Source organism: Podarcis erhardii (genome assembly GCF_964252035.2).
Source record: "Podarcis erhardii genome assembly, chromosome: 6".
NCBI lineage: Eukaryota > Metazoa > Chordata > Lepidosauria > Squamata > Lacertidae > Podarcis > Podarcis erhardii.
In genome coordinates this window covers 71,695,282-71,709,631 of record NC_138510.1, presented here as the reverse complement: position 1 = coordinate 71,709,631, position 14,350 = coordinate 71,695,282, and the positions used below count along the sequence as shown (strand labels likewise).

General features: G+C 44.3%; 1 long non-coding RNA gene across 1 annotated transcript in view; it reads left to right on the top strand.

Moving 5' to 3' along the window:
* LOC309344000 overlaps positions 1-14,350 on the top strand; it is a 288,311-nt gene that overhangs the window by 258,626 nt on the left and 15,335 nt on the right. The window lies entirely within an intron of this gene.

The following is a 14,350-nucleotide window of genomic DNA, read 5'->3' as shown; positions in this document are numbered from 1 at the left end:
CAGTGTTAATTGGAGGTTTAGAAGTCTGCATCACGTTACCGAAGAGATGCTGCTAAAAGTCTATCCCGGTCCTTTCCCCCTCCCTTTAATGAAAACTTCGCAAAACTAAATTTTCCTGGAAATGGCCAATGTCTGAACGAGTGTTTAATACTGCTAACCCCCATTGGCACTTAATAGTGTACCACATTTGCATGGAAATATGTGAAGATAGCCAGTATTTTTCCGTCAATCCCCGAATATATACTTTTCTAAATAACAAAGAGTTAAATACATGTATAGGGTTTTTTTGTTTTTTTATAAGAATAAACTTCTACCTTTCAATTCCAATTACATCATTTGCTCATGCGTATCTTCAATTACTAGGCCTGCCGACTGCAATGCACACATTTCAAAGGAAGCCAACAAAAGAAAAATGTGAAATATTTAAGCATTAGGGAAAGGAACTGATAGTAAAGTAAAACAAACAACAACAAACTACAGCATTAATTTGTGAAAACTGTACACAGTTTTGTTCAAAGCCTGAGTGGCACATTATTACCATCACATGCAATTTAAACCACACATTTCCCTTTGGATCAATGTGTCCTGCCCAACACATTTGTTAGTTCTAAGCAGCGTGTGAAAATTGTGGCTATTTAGCTGCAGAATTTAGCTGGTCATGGTTTCACTGAAAACCCATCCGAATCACATCCAAGCGGTGCCAAACACCAGCCAAAGTCCCCCTGCAATGTTTGGTGGCAGAAACCCCATGTTTCACTGCGGCCCAAAAAATGAGCCTTTGGGACCTGAAAAATTTCATCTTGGGATCTGAATAGGATCACCTTTTTTAAAAATACTTTAAAGTGGGTCTTTTCATATAACTTTTGATTAAATAACTTTCTAAGGAAATGCCTGAAATTACACTCTGAAGTCTTGTTTATTCTATTTTACTTCAAAAAGACCCATTTATCCTAAATACAACCCAATAAGGCATTTTTAAACATTTTTTAAAAAATGTGATCCCACTGAGATCCCATGATTAAATTTTGCAAGTAGCTCTTAGAAATATTAAATAAATACATTTTGGGGGATTTTTAAATCATATTAATTTTTAACCACTTTTTAAATTTTTCCATTTTGTAACTTAAATTTAAAGTAAGTCCATCATGTGACACATCATAATAAAGCCCATGAAGTTCTGAAGAGATTGGTGGTTTTAGTTTTGGCGTATCTCAATTCTGAGCTGAGCTCTTAAGGTTTATGTGTAGTCTGGCAAGGCCAAAATTGTCATTTAAAAAATAATAATTCAAACCCTCATAACTCACAAACAGGATAAGATTTTAAAAATTAACATTTTAGATTTAAACTTAGTTTTGATCATTCAACAAGTGTACAAAATATTAAGAAAATTGGGTGACATGAGGTAAAAAAAGTTGAATCACTTGATATGGAATGACCTAATGGATGGGCACAAAATGGACGCAACTCTTAATAGACTGTGTCATGTCTACGTAAAAATGCATCTGTTTTGTCTGTAAGGTACCACATGGCTCTATATTGCTTTGAACTGTTGTTTGAACCCAGAGTAAAATGCAAAAAGCTACTTAGGCTCATTGCTGTTTTGTTTCTGCTCCTAGCAGAACAGGGAAGTCGCCTTTGAGGTGCTGGATATGGGGATTTGCCTCCAAAGTTAAAAATCCTTGAGAGCATTAAACAAAGCCACACACACAGAAATGTATGTCTGCCATTACTAACCAGGTGTCCAAGCCCCACACGCGAGTATCTGCACTTGCGCTGCCTCCCTGAGAGACGCTTTCGAACTTAATGCACAAAAGTCTCGCTAATGCTCTCATTACACGAACTGCATTGGTCACAGAGCGTCAGGTTTTATGACTCTTCATTCCCCAAAACCCATGGCCTCTGTTTGTGGGCTCACTGGTTGGTCCACCCGATACTCTCAGCACGCTGCTAATGCTTTACCGTTTTTCATGAGGGGAATTACCTTAATGGTGTGCGAGGATCTCGGCTGCGCAGCTGCATCTGTCATAAATGCCAGGGAGCCCTCTTTGTTGTTACCGAAAAGCCTTTAAAAGATTTTAGGCTTTTCATCTCTGCTAGGAATTGCTCAGACAGAGGTTCCCAGCAGTCAGAAAAAACTTATTTGTGTACGCAACAACGGACAATTTAGCCCAAAAATGGAAAGTGGGAGAGGTCCCTAGTATGGAAGATTGGCAATTTAAGATGATAGAATATAGGGTTGCCATATTTTAAAGAGCAGAAAAGAAGACGCTGTGATTTTAAATACTGCTACTATATGTAAGCTATAGAAACTGAAATACAGTGGTACCTCAGCTTAAGAACTTAATTCGTTCTGGAGGTCCGTTCTTAACCTGAAACTGTTCTTAACCTGAGGCACCACCTTAGCTAATGGGGCCTCCCGCTGCCACCACGCAATTTCTGTTCTCATCCTGAAGCAAAGTTCTTAACCTGAGGTACTATTTCTGGGTTAGCAGAGTCTATAACCTGAAGCATATGTAACCTGAGGTACCACTGTATTGCTAAGGGGGGCAGGAGAAGAGAAGAGGAAAGCAAGACTTCAGCTGCCAGTTACCGTATTTTTTGTCCCATAGGATGCTCCGTCCCATAGGACGCACCTAGTCTTTTGGGGGGGAAATAAAGGAAAAAAATTTTTCCTTTATTTTCCCCCCAAAGCAGGTCGGGGAAACCGAACCAGGTCGAGGAACAGCGGGATGGCGGCACTGCACCTCCCTGCTGTCCCCCGAGCTTGTGGGGCTGGCCGATGTCTGCCCGGCGCGAGGGGCGCTCTGCTTCAAGGCACCCCGCCATCATGCGATAGTTCTTTACCATCTGGCACGAAAGTACTCCTCTCCCCCCCGGGGCTACCTCTGTGCTGCCTTCTTAGACCTAAAGGCAGCCTTTGACAGCGTTCCTAGAAATATTCTATGGGAGAAACTTGCGAAACAGGGCATTGATAGAAGACTCCTATGGCTTATAAGTCAGCTCCATGAAGGTACCCTTGCTAGAGTGAGACTTACTCCTGCGGGCGACCTCACAAATTCGATACCAATAAACAAGGGAGTGCGCCAAGGATGTATATTGGCTCCCTGTCTATTCAACCTATTCATCAGCGACATGCAAGCATCCCTAGTTAAATCATCTCCAAGTACACACGCGCCTAGACTTGCGGACTACCGCTGCCCACTCCTTTTATATGCGGACGACGCGGTAATTCTATCTTATACACGTGTTGGACTAACCAGAGCTTTGAAGATCTTTGCCACGTATTGTCAACTCAACCAATTAACCATCAACCATGCTAAATCCAAGATTCTGATTTTCTCCAGAAGCCGGAGATTATACGAATGGAAGCTTGGTGGAGCAAAAATAGAGCAAGTCCTAAAATTTCAATACCTAGGAGTTATTTTTCAACACAATTTGGGGTGGAAAGCTCAAATTCAACACCTACTTAACAAGGCCAAAACTCTGTCATATGCGCTCCTCCGATTCTTTTTTTCGGATGGAGCTTTGCATGTTCCCTCGGCCCTAAAGGTGTTCAAGGCAAAAGTGGTTGCCGCGCTTGCTTATGCTGCCCCACTTTGGGCCGTGATGACAGATCTTGCTCCTCTTGAGACACTGCAAAATCAATTCTTGCGTCGGCTCCTAATGCTCCCCCTGTGCGTAAGCAACGCAGCCATGCGACTAGAACTGAAGATCGCATCCTTAGAAACTTGCCTGTGGAAGCAAGTCTTCAATTATTGGTTATCATTGTGGCATAGATTACCAAACCACTACCTTGTCCAATGCTTATGGCGAGATGAATTCTCTAGCCTTTGGTCTAGTAGAATTCATGCCAAACTCCTGAGTTATGGAATCTCTCCTTCAGATTCCCTAAAACTAGACCAAATTACTGCTCAAAGACTGATCCGCCAAAGACTGGATGACATCGATCTACAGCGAAATTATATGCTGGGGGGAGGTGTTTGTTCGCCCCAGAACATTGGTATCACTTTAACTTACTGCGTTCCATCATACCTCTCCTCCCTTTCGACTGTTGCCCATAGACTGGCCTTCACCAAAGCGAGGTTTAACGTTTTTCCCTCCAACGTCCTGAGACATAGATTCTCAAAGGGCCAAGCCCCCGCCACGTGCGAATGTGATAAGGAGACGCCGGAGTCGCTCCAGCACATCATGTTCACTTGCCCCCTGTTCAATGTGCCACGGGCAAATTTGTTGGGATCAATCATACAGAAACTAGAGGGTACCCCACCAAAATTCCACCTTGCCCAAATCTTGCAGGATAAGGATACTCATATGACCCTGAATGTGGCAAGGTTCCTGGTCGCTGTCCTTACCCAAAAGCGACGCCAAGGAGCACTACAAGCTAACTAAGGCGTAGTATGCCATTCTATTTTATAGTATTTTATTGTTATTGTGGTGTTTTAGCGGCTGGTTTTTTGTTTTTTTTTCCCACGTGCACAAGCTGTTATTTATGTGTTGTTTTTACCTGTATGGGCCTATGGCCGTAATAAATATTGTTTGTTTGTTTTTTGTTTTGCACCCCGCCCGCCGGGCGGCAGGCTGCTATCCGCAGCGTGGGGAGCCCTGCGGGGAACTCCTGCAGGGCTCCCCATGCTGCGGATGTCTATCCGGTGCGAGGGGTGCTCTGCTTCAGGGTGCCCCGTCCACCGGGTGGCAGGCTGCTATCCGCAGCGTGGGGAGCCCTGCGGGGAACTCCCGCAGGGCTGCCTAGGCTGCGGATATGTTCCCGAAGCGCCAGGCGCTCTGCTTTCAGGGTGCCCAACGCTCTGGGAAGCAGGCTACTATCCGCAGCCTAGACAGCCCTGCGGGAACTCTCGCAGGGCTGACTAGGCTGCGGATGTCTTCCTGAAGCCTGGAGAGCGAGAGGGGTCATGCGCACCGACCCCTCTCGCTCTCCAAGCTTCAGCGAAAGCCTGCATTCACCCCATAGGACGCACCCAGATTTCCCCTTCATTTTTGGAGGGGGAAAATTGCGTCCTATAGGGCGAAAAATATGGTATGTCTGTGTCTCATCCAGAAAGTATAACCAGAGACATCTTGGCAAATTTGAAATATCCACCTGGACAGAAAATTTACTCCTGAAAAAGAGGACATATCCTGGAAAAAGAGGACACATGGCAACCCAATTAAGAATATGCAGAATCAGCAGGTCTTACAAGTAGAGTAAGAGGACAAGGAGAACAGATACAGTCATACCTTGGAAGTCAAATGGAATCCGTTCCAAATCATGGCTCCTGGTTGGCTGCAGGAAGCTGTGGAAGCCCCATCAGACATTCAGCTTCCAAAAATAGTTTACAAACTGGAACAGTCACTTCTGGGTTTTCAACAAAATAAAAAAATTCCTTCCAGTAGCACCTTAAAGACCAACTGAGTTAGTTCTAGGTATGAGCTTTCGTGTGCATGCACACTTCTTCAGATACCTTCAGATACCTTCAGGTATCTGAAGAAGTGTGCATGCACACGAAAGCTCATACCTAGAACTAACTCAGTTGGTCTTTAAGGTGCTACTGGAAGGAATTTTTTTATTTTGTTTTGACCATGGCAGACCAACACGGCTACCTATCTGTTTCTGGGTTTTCAACGTTCATGAGCCAAAACGTTCGGGAACTAAGCTGTTCGAAAACCAAGGTACGACTGTATTTTAAAAGGAATTGGAATTTTTCGTCGAGTATTTTGAAAATAATTGTGCAGAGGTAAAAATGCTGGCAGTATTAAAGTAATCCAATAGTATAACATATTGTGAACTGGTGTAAGATAGGAAAATTAAATGAGATGGATATAGTATAATATGCAGGAATGGTCAAGTGAAACTTGGAAGGGGAGGGAGGGAAGTCAGTGAATGTATGGTATAATAAAATATGTTTAATTTGAAGTGTAAAATTTGAAAGTTTAACAAAAATTATTATTAAAAATAAAGAAAAGATTTTAGGCTTTAAGATTACATCCCTCAGAAATTGCATTAGAAGGCTGACTGGAGCCGCTAACAGGCCTGTTTTGCTAGAGGGGACAGGAAAGTGCTGCTCATCAGCCATCTTGATTTCAGTTGGGCTCCCATGTTCTGAGGTAAATTTGAAAGGGCGTTTGCTGTTGAGGTTGGCCACATTGTTGTGATGGAGTAGCAGGCCCACAGGCAAAGATCTAGCAGGCTTTTCACATCTGGGGAACCTGTGGCCCTTCAGATGTTTTTGGGCTCCAACTCCCATCAGCCACAGCCAGCCATGGTCCATGAGGGTTATGGGAATTGGAATTCAGCATAATCTTGTAAAGCCACAGGTCCTCCAGCCCTACTTTATTGCTAAATAAGACATCTGGAATAAGCTGCAGCAAGCAAACTTCAGGATCCAAACAAATGCCAACTCTGAGGCACCCATAACATGTCTTCCCCTCCTTTAGTTAGCACAGTCCTTCAACTGAGGAGCGGGCAACATTTTGCAGGGCTGTCTCTGTATTTTGTGGGCAAGTGTGAAAATCCCAGGCAACTCTACTTCCACAAGCGCTATGGGCCAGGGGGAATTATCGCTTCCTTCGTAGCAGGAATGTCAACTCCAAATTGCTCTGGAGATGCTTCTGATGGTGTGTCGTTGCCATCGAGTCGTTCTGCGAGGAACGCCTTTTCTCAATCCATCAGCCTAAACCATGGCGGGCCCCCAGCCCCCCAGCAGACATAACAAGCGTAAAGCTATAGCTTTGGACACGGTGTGCTAGAATCTCAAAGAAACTGTAAATCAAGGCAGGACTTTTGTTTCTTAATCCTCCTTTCGGTGCAAAGTGGTGGGATTTCCTGTAGAGAAAAACAGCAGCTGCTAGCGGCATTTGAACAGGGGAGCCGGTGCCAAGGAGCAAAGCTGTTCTCCAGTTGCTGTGCGTTTCTCGGACAAAGGATCGATCCTGCCATCAGAGCCACAGTAAATGTTTCCATTAACTCCGGAATGTTAAGCTACCCGTTTCACTCGAAACCAAGTCAGGGCCCTCACAACTCCCATGTCAGTCACAATGTGTGTGTACATGATGGATGCTGTACAACAACAATACGGCTAGAGGCAAACCAGTTGTCAAGTGTCAAAATGGCTTGGACTCGGTTCTAAAACTTTGGGCTTGCCATATGTCCAGATTTTGCCAGACACAACCAGGCCGGGATTTGGACAGCAGAAAGGCGTCCGGGCAGATACTTTCCAAATCGGCAAAACATCCGGGGGAAACCAAGATGTATGGCATGGGGAAGGGGAATTTTTTTATTTTAAAAAATCCATTAAAATTACAAAAAGAGCCCCCAAACTTAGTATTTTTTTGGAGTGAATAAATGTTTTGTTTGTTTTGCTCAACAACTGTGAGCAAAAAAGAAGAAGAATAAAAGCTCAACAACTTTTCCATTTGGATTTTCACTGTTTGAAATATGGCAACCTTAGATAATTGAAAAACAATATTCTAGAAATTCAATGTTTTTTGTGTGAATTGGGAAAAGAGCACTATTACTAGATTCCAGTGGCAGAACACCTTGATGGTCCAGCTCTCAGAACTCCAATATTCCATGGGAAGCACTGGTCTCTACTGAGTGGCAGTGGCTTCCCTGGGTTTCAGGCAGGGTTCTCTTCCAGCCCTGCCTGGAGTTGCTATGGATGAAACCTGGGGCCTTCTGCATTAAACCAAGCTATTCTGCTTCTAGGGACACGGGTGGCGCTGTGGGTTAAACCACAGAGCCTAGGGCTTACCGATTGGAAGGTTGGTGGTTCGAATCCCCACGACGGGGTGAGCTCCCGTTGCTTGGTCCCTGCTCCTGCCAACCTAGCAGTTTGAAAGCATGTCAAAATGCAAGTACATAAATAGGTACGGCTCCGGTGGGAAGGTAAACGGCGTTTCCATGCGCTGCTCTGGTTCGTCAGAAGCGGCCTAGACATGCTGGACACATGACCCCGAAGCTGTTTGCCGACTCCCTCGGCCAATAAAGCAAGATGAGCGCCGCAACCCCAGAGTCGGTCATGACTGGACCTAATGGTCAGGGGTCCCTTTACCTTTTTATTCTGCTTCTAAAATGAAAGCATCTTCTTCAGTACTGCTCCGCAGGAGAATTAGGGAGTCAGCCCAATATTTTTGGATCCTGTGGGGAGGGTATCAAAAGTGTGGCTCAGCACAATAGTCATCTCTTGAATATCACCGCCTTACATGGCTAAGTCTGCAGGATCAGATTCTGGTTGGGTTGTGAAGTTGCTTTAGTGGGGAGGTTGCCTTGAATATGAACAAATAAAGAGACTTCTTACGAGTTGTTTGCCAAGTCTCCTTAGTGGAGGGCCAGAACACTTTAGAATTTGATCCTTCATATGCTGGATTTTTATTACCTCTCTTGTTACACTCAGTCCTTGGCCTGACCTTCTCTAAGTCTGCCACTGCCCAAACCTCCTCTTCCCACCATTTCTTCATTGCTATCGTATCCTTTTTACATTCCCCAAATACTCGAGGCACTTTTAAGGTCACCTCTGTGCAGCACTGCACTTCTTTCGGCTCGTGCTATAGGACAGTCAGTTCCTGAAGTCCACATTGCAAGCTGCATTGTTGCTTGCCTTTTCCAGGGTCACCTCTCTAATTTTCTCATTTCCAAGTATATGTAATACAGCATCCGCATAGGCAGCACAGAGCCACCTTGAGCACCATTTGGTGGAAAGCAGTTTGGCCACTTATGCATTGCCATTAAGAATAAATGCACCCCCCCAAAAAAAAAATAGGACAAAAGGTCCACGTAAAATGGGCATGCACTAATTTACATGTGTAGATGCAAATCACAGAATGTAGAAGTAATTACTCTGATTTAAATAGAAATGAAGCGCATCTCATCATCATAGGGAAGACTGTGACGAAGGGAGCCCTGTGTCCTGCTAACAGTTGGTGTGCAAGTATCTGCACAAAGGCGCAAACAAGCTCTGAACTTGGCAAGGCATAATGCAAAAATGCTTAGTTTAAAAAAAAACCACATGATTCACTGATCAAATAGTTTCAATCTATGATTGATTGATTCGTGATAGAGTCAATCAAGTTGCAAAAGGTAAAAAAAGGTAAAGGACCCCTGGGTGGTTTAGTCCAGTCAAAGGCGAGTATGGGGTGTGGCGCTCATCTTGCTTTCAGGCCGAGGGAGCTGGCGTTTGTCCACAGACAGCTTTCCAGGTCATGTGGCCAGCATGACTAAACCGCTTCTGGCACAACAGAACACCATGACGGAAACCAGAGCACACAGAAACGCTGTTTACCTTCCCGCCACAGTGGTATCTATTTATCTACTTGCACTGACATGCTTTCAAACTGCTAGGTTAGCAGGAGCTGGGACAGAGCAACGGGAGCTCACCCTGTCGCAGGGATTCGAACCTCCAACCTTCCGATCAGCAAGCCCAAGAGGCTCAGTGGTTTAGACCACAGCGCCACCAAGTAGTGCTTGCAACTCATATGTTGCAAAATGACACAGCCAGTCCATCAATGTCTCAGTGCGCCTATCAGTCCCCTGTAGCTTGCAGCCAGTGCAGCACATACCCTTAGCCACAATCCAACACAGCAATATGCAAGCATACAGTAAAAAAAATAAGTTGTGAGCATTGTGGTTCATGTAGAACATCCCTCATGCATAGAACATACATGTTTGGACCTTTTTTCTTCGCTCGTGACCTTTAGGAATGCAGTACACCCAAGCGACTCCTGTTTTCTTATGGGAATAAATAGTGCCATCTGCTGGCCAAATGATGCCATTTGGAGGAGAATACCGACATCGCTCATCTCAATGATCAGAGAGCCGCAAAATTATGGCAGATGGGTTATGTTTGCAGAGGAAGGTTTGTATGTTGCAAGGTTCTCATGGGAGCGCGGAGTTCAGTGTGTCATTGCACCTCCTGAGCATTTGCCCCGGGCTGCACACAAAAGCAAGGCTGAAAGATACATCTGTTGAAGAGCAGGTAGTCTAGGAAAACATTTGCCATGCGCAGGCCGGGCGCCTGGCACCAGTTTGTAAGCTGTTTTCCGTTTTGTTTTGTTTTTTGCAGAGAGAAAGAAGGAAAAATGACTAAACCCACTTACAGACTCTTGAAGCAAGAGCACTGAGTGGGAAGTGATCTTATTCCCAGACAGTTCCAAGCATGTGCATTGTGCATTGCCTTACTAATCAGTTTAAAATAGTAGTTATTGGTCAAAGATTCTTCTTCCCTAGAAATGTACAGAAAGCATGTGCCCACAAACACACTGGAGAATTTTTCCTTACTACTGCACAAGGATAAGACAGTTGTTGATCTGGTGCCTGGAGGGGAACACAGAAAAAAAATTGCCCCAATCCGGGTCAGACTATCTGTCCATATAGCTGAGCAGTGTCCCTCCAGAGTCTCATCTGCTTAGTGATCCTTTTTAACTGGAGGTGGCACGGATCAAAGCTGGGATCGTCTCCATTGCAAAGTTGGTGCTCTATTATGGAAATATAGTTCCTTCCCAAAAGGAAGGAGGTTGTGGGAGGTTGATGTAGTGGCAGCAGACAGAGGGCAAGGCTCTCTGCAGGTCTTCTAGCAAACATGGTTGCTAAGGCAGCCCATCTATTAGAGATGTGCTTGGGGTCAGGAATCCTGAGACCCACCTCTCCAGCATCCGTCATCTGGCGTAAGACAAAGCAAAGAAAGTAATACTGGGGTCCCCATTGAATAGGTAAGTGGTATGATGAACCACAGGCCGTGTTTGCAGCTTAAATAGCATGCATAGATGAAAGAAATATTTAGCCAGATTTCAAAGAGTAAAAAAACCAGGGCACCCCAAAAGTTGTTGACCTTTTTTAGGAAGACCTAAGATCCAGGACAAGACACTAAACTGTACAGAGGATAAAGGGAGCCTCTTGAATAATATAGGATGGAGTGTGTAGGGCTGCTCTGAGAGAAGGGAATCATCCTAAACCTGCCCAGTTTAAGAGGGTTCCCCATTATTTAGGAGGGGCCCCTCATGTAGCTTCAGGGGACATAAGTAAAATGAAATGCTCTGTCAACTTCCTTCACTTATTTTAGGATCCAAGCTGTTGGTGAATCCTACAATAGCTAGAGAACAGCAAGGCTAACTAAATGGCTGAGAAGAAGTTTAAATCAGGCAGTTCAGTAGCTTTCAAAATAGCTACATTTTCACAGGCAAGCAGAATGAGGAGTACATTCTTTGTGGGGTGCATTCTACTGCGTTTTGGAAGTGCAACAGCAAAGATCATTCAGTTTGCAACATAAAGGTTCGTTCTATTATCAGTATGTCAGTCAACCAGCCGAGGAGGAGATGGGTGGGTGCGTTGGTTAGCAACCAGGTAGAGTGGCATGATGTTTGCTGAGGTAGCACATGCTGATGGCCATAAAGTTTGGAGGGACTTTTTCTTCCGTATGTGTGGTTGAATGTCTCCCTGCTACGTACAAGGCCTGAAGGGGTGGGGGGGAACCCTCTCCTCAGACTATACACTGCTTTTGTCAGCTTCTTCAGTGAAGTGTTCTCAGGATTCATTTTCTTTCTGGGCTTCTTCCGCATAATATGATGTCGATAACACAGTGTAGGTGCTCAATAGCTGCATCTGAGTGAAGGATAGGATGTAAATCCTAGGACAGCCTTTCTCAACCTTGGGTCTCCAGCATCCCCCACTGGCCATGCTAGCTAGGAATGATGGGAGTTGTAGTCCAGCAACATCCAGGGATCCAAGGTTGAGAAAGCCTGCCCTATGGCATAAAGCCTCCTTTTGCAGCTCTAAGAAATGGAGACACATATGGGAAGTGGCTTTTCTTTAAATATGAAAGAACCAGACTTCATAGATCAATGGCGAGCAGGGGGCTTGAGTGGCGTGTGTTGGGCAATGAAAGAGTGAAGAATCTAAAATTATAGAGGTGCATCTCTACCCACACCAGTGCACTGTACTATCATCTGGCAGATAGGAACTGAGGCAGGTTTGTTGCTTCCCCAATAGTGCTTGGAGCAGAATTAACAATTTACTAAGGAGAGGAAGGAACAGTGATGGGGAACCTTGGCCTTCCAGATGTTGTTGGCTTCCAACTCTCATCAGCTCCAGACAGCATGGCCAATGGTCAAGGATGATGGGAGCTCTAGTCTAGCAACATCTGGAGGATCACAGCTTCCTCAACCCTGAACTACAGAAAGTGACGAGCTATATAAGCTAATGGGTATTACTTTCCCCATGGTTCAAAATCTCTCTCCAGGGATCTACCCCACCCTGCATGCTTGACAGACTAGAGCTTGATTTCTGAATTAGTCCCTTGAGTAGTTGCATTCAGAGAACCTGCACTGAAAAGGGAGAAAAAACCACCCTTATTTCCAGAAACATAGTTTACATGCAGATTCTCCTTTAGAAGCAGCAATTTCCCAGCTAATCATTCCAATTCTGGTTGTTGCGCTTCTGCCCACAACTGGGTAAAGACATTTGAAAGCTTTAATTCCATTTTTGCAATTCTAACGAGATTCCCTTAATTGCTCATGTCAGGCACCCATTTCACATTTCTAAAAAAATATATATAAGGCAATTCTGATCCGTAGGGGAGGGTGGAGGGGCTCCTTAGCATTTGCTTTATTAACTGGCTGCATGATCTGGGTACCGATGCGTTTCCCAACAGTGAGTCTTGTCAGCAAACTATTTATAAAAGATTTAATATTCACAAATTAATTCTGCAATTCTGTTTACCGGATGTCTACCACACCATGCCGAAAAGTCGAGGGTAGCATCCATCCAACTGGCTCCATAGTTCAGGGCAGGTTTTTTCGCCTCCGACCAGCTGCCATCACCTCCACATCATTAAACAGCAGAAAGAGGCAATGATCAGAAATGGGTGATCAGAGAGGGTGAGGGTTGTGACATACCTGCACCATGAATCTGCTGAGCCCAGATGAAAGCCAGTCAGTGTATGTGGCAGCAGTGTGATTTCTTCCAAAAATGTTTGTTTTGGGGGTGGGGGTGGGCGGAGGAATTCCATGGGGAAAATGGGGGGAAACTTGTGCATGAGATCACCACACATTGTTTTTTTGTTTGGCCCAAAATATCCCAGCTGCAAAATAGCAATGACTGCAAAACAGTGGAGGAAGAAGGTGCATGTACAGGCCAGCTGTAAGCTCCCTGTTCTCCATGAACATAAAACTTTGTGCATAGTGCACAATCCTGCCATTTGCTGGGTTTAGTTACTGTTTACAACTGAAGTCAAAGAAACACCTTCAATGTAGTACTGACTAGCAAAATAACAGGTTAACTGTTGACATCACTCTTAACAGTTTGGCCTCACTGATTGAAATGTGCTAGCAGTGGTGCAATCTGACGCTCTCTCTTCCCTTGGCAATATGCAATCATGCCACCCTCCCATTTTTGTGTGGTATGCCATGCAGAAAGAAAGACACAGCCTTGACAAAGTTCTCTAGGAACAATGGGCCGCCTATAATTGTTTCCTTTAGTCGCAATCAAGTTTGAACAAAAGCAGAAGCTATTAACACAGCCTAAGATGCTAAGCAAGAGTGGCAAGACTTTTATTGCACCCTATGGCGTGCAAAGTAGTTAGACCATGAGCAGTCATTTCAGAAGTTCCTTTTTAAATCCTTCAAAAAATACTTCTGGATTCATTAACTACAGGAAAGCTAAATTATTCAAGGTCAGGTATGGGTATGGGACCAAAGAACTGCAGAGGCATTTCCATATAAACTTGGGCACAGAGTATTCCACAACACGCCTTCCCACTGAAAGATTGGGGAACTTTTCAACCACTATTCCATATAGTGCAAAACTACTGCCATGAATGAAAATGGGGAGTGTGGTGTTCATGCCATTGCATGCCAAGAGAACGCTTTCGATCCCAGTGATGTACTGTGTGGATACAGCTCACAATTTTCCCTTCTCATGCAACAGACCCGGAAAAGGTAGAACAGGTGGCAGGTCCTAGAATTCTTTTGGTAAGACCTCATATGTGACACAATATATTTGAGGTCCCCTCTATAGGTACATCCCTTCCCCATTCTTCCTCTTTTTCAATTTCTTGTAAGTATAGGTCTTTCTTCATTTTGAATTCTTCTGAATGGCAAATTATGTATGAAGCTGTTTTAGTATCTCTTCCTGAATGCAGAAGAGTACATTCAACTTTTCAAAATAGGAACATTTACCTCTTTCCATGATTTAATATATGATTCAGTTACAGATAGGTAGCCGTGTTGGTCTGCCATGGTCAAAACAAAACAAAAAAATTCCTTCCAGTAGCACCTTAAAGACCAACTGAGTTAGTTCTAGGTATGAGCTTTCGTGTGCATGCACACTTCTTCAGATACACTGAAACAGAAGAAGACTTCTGTT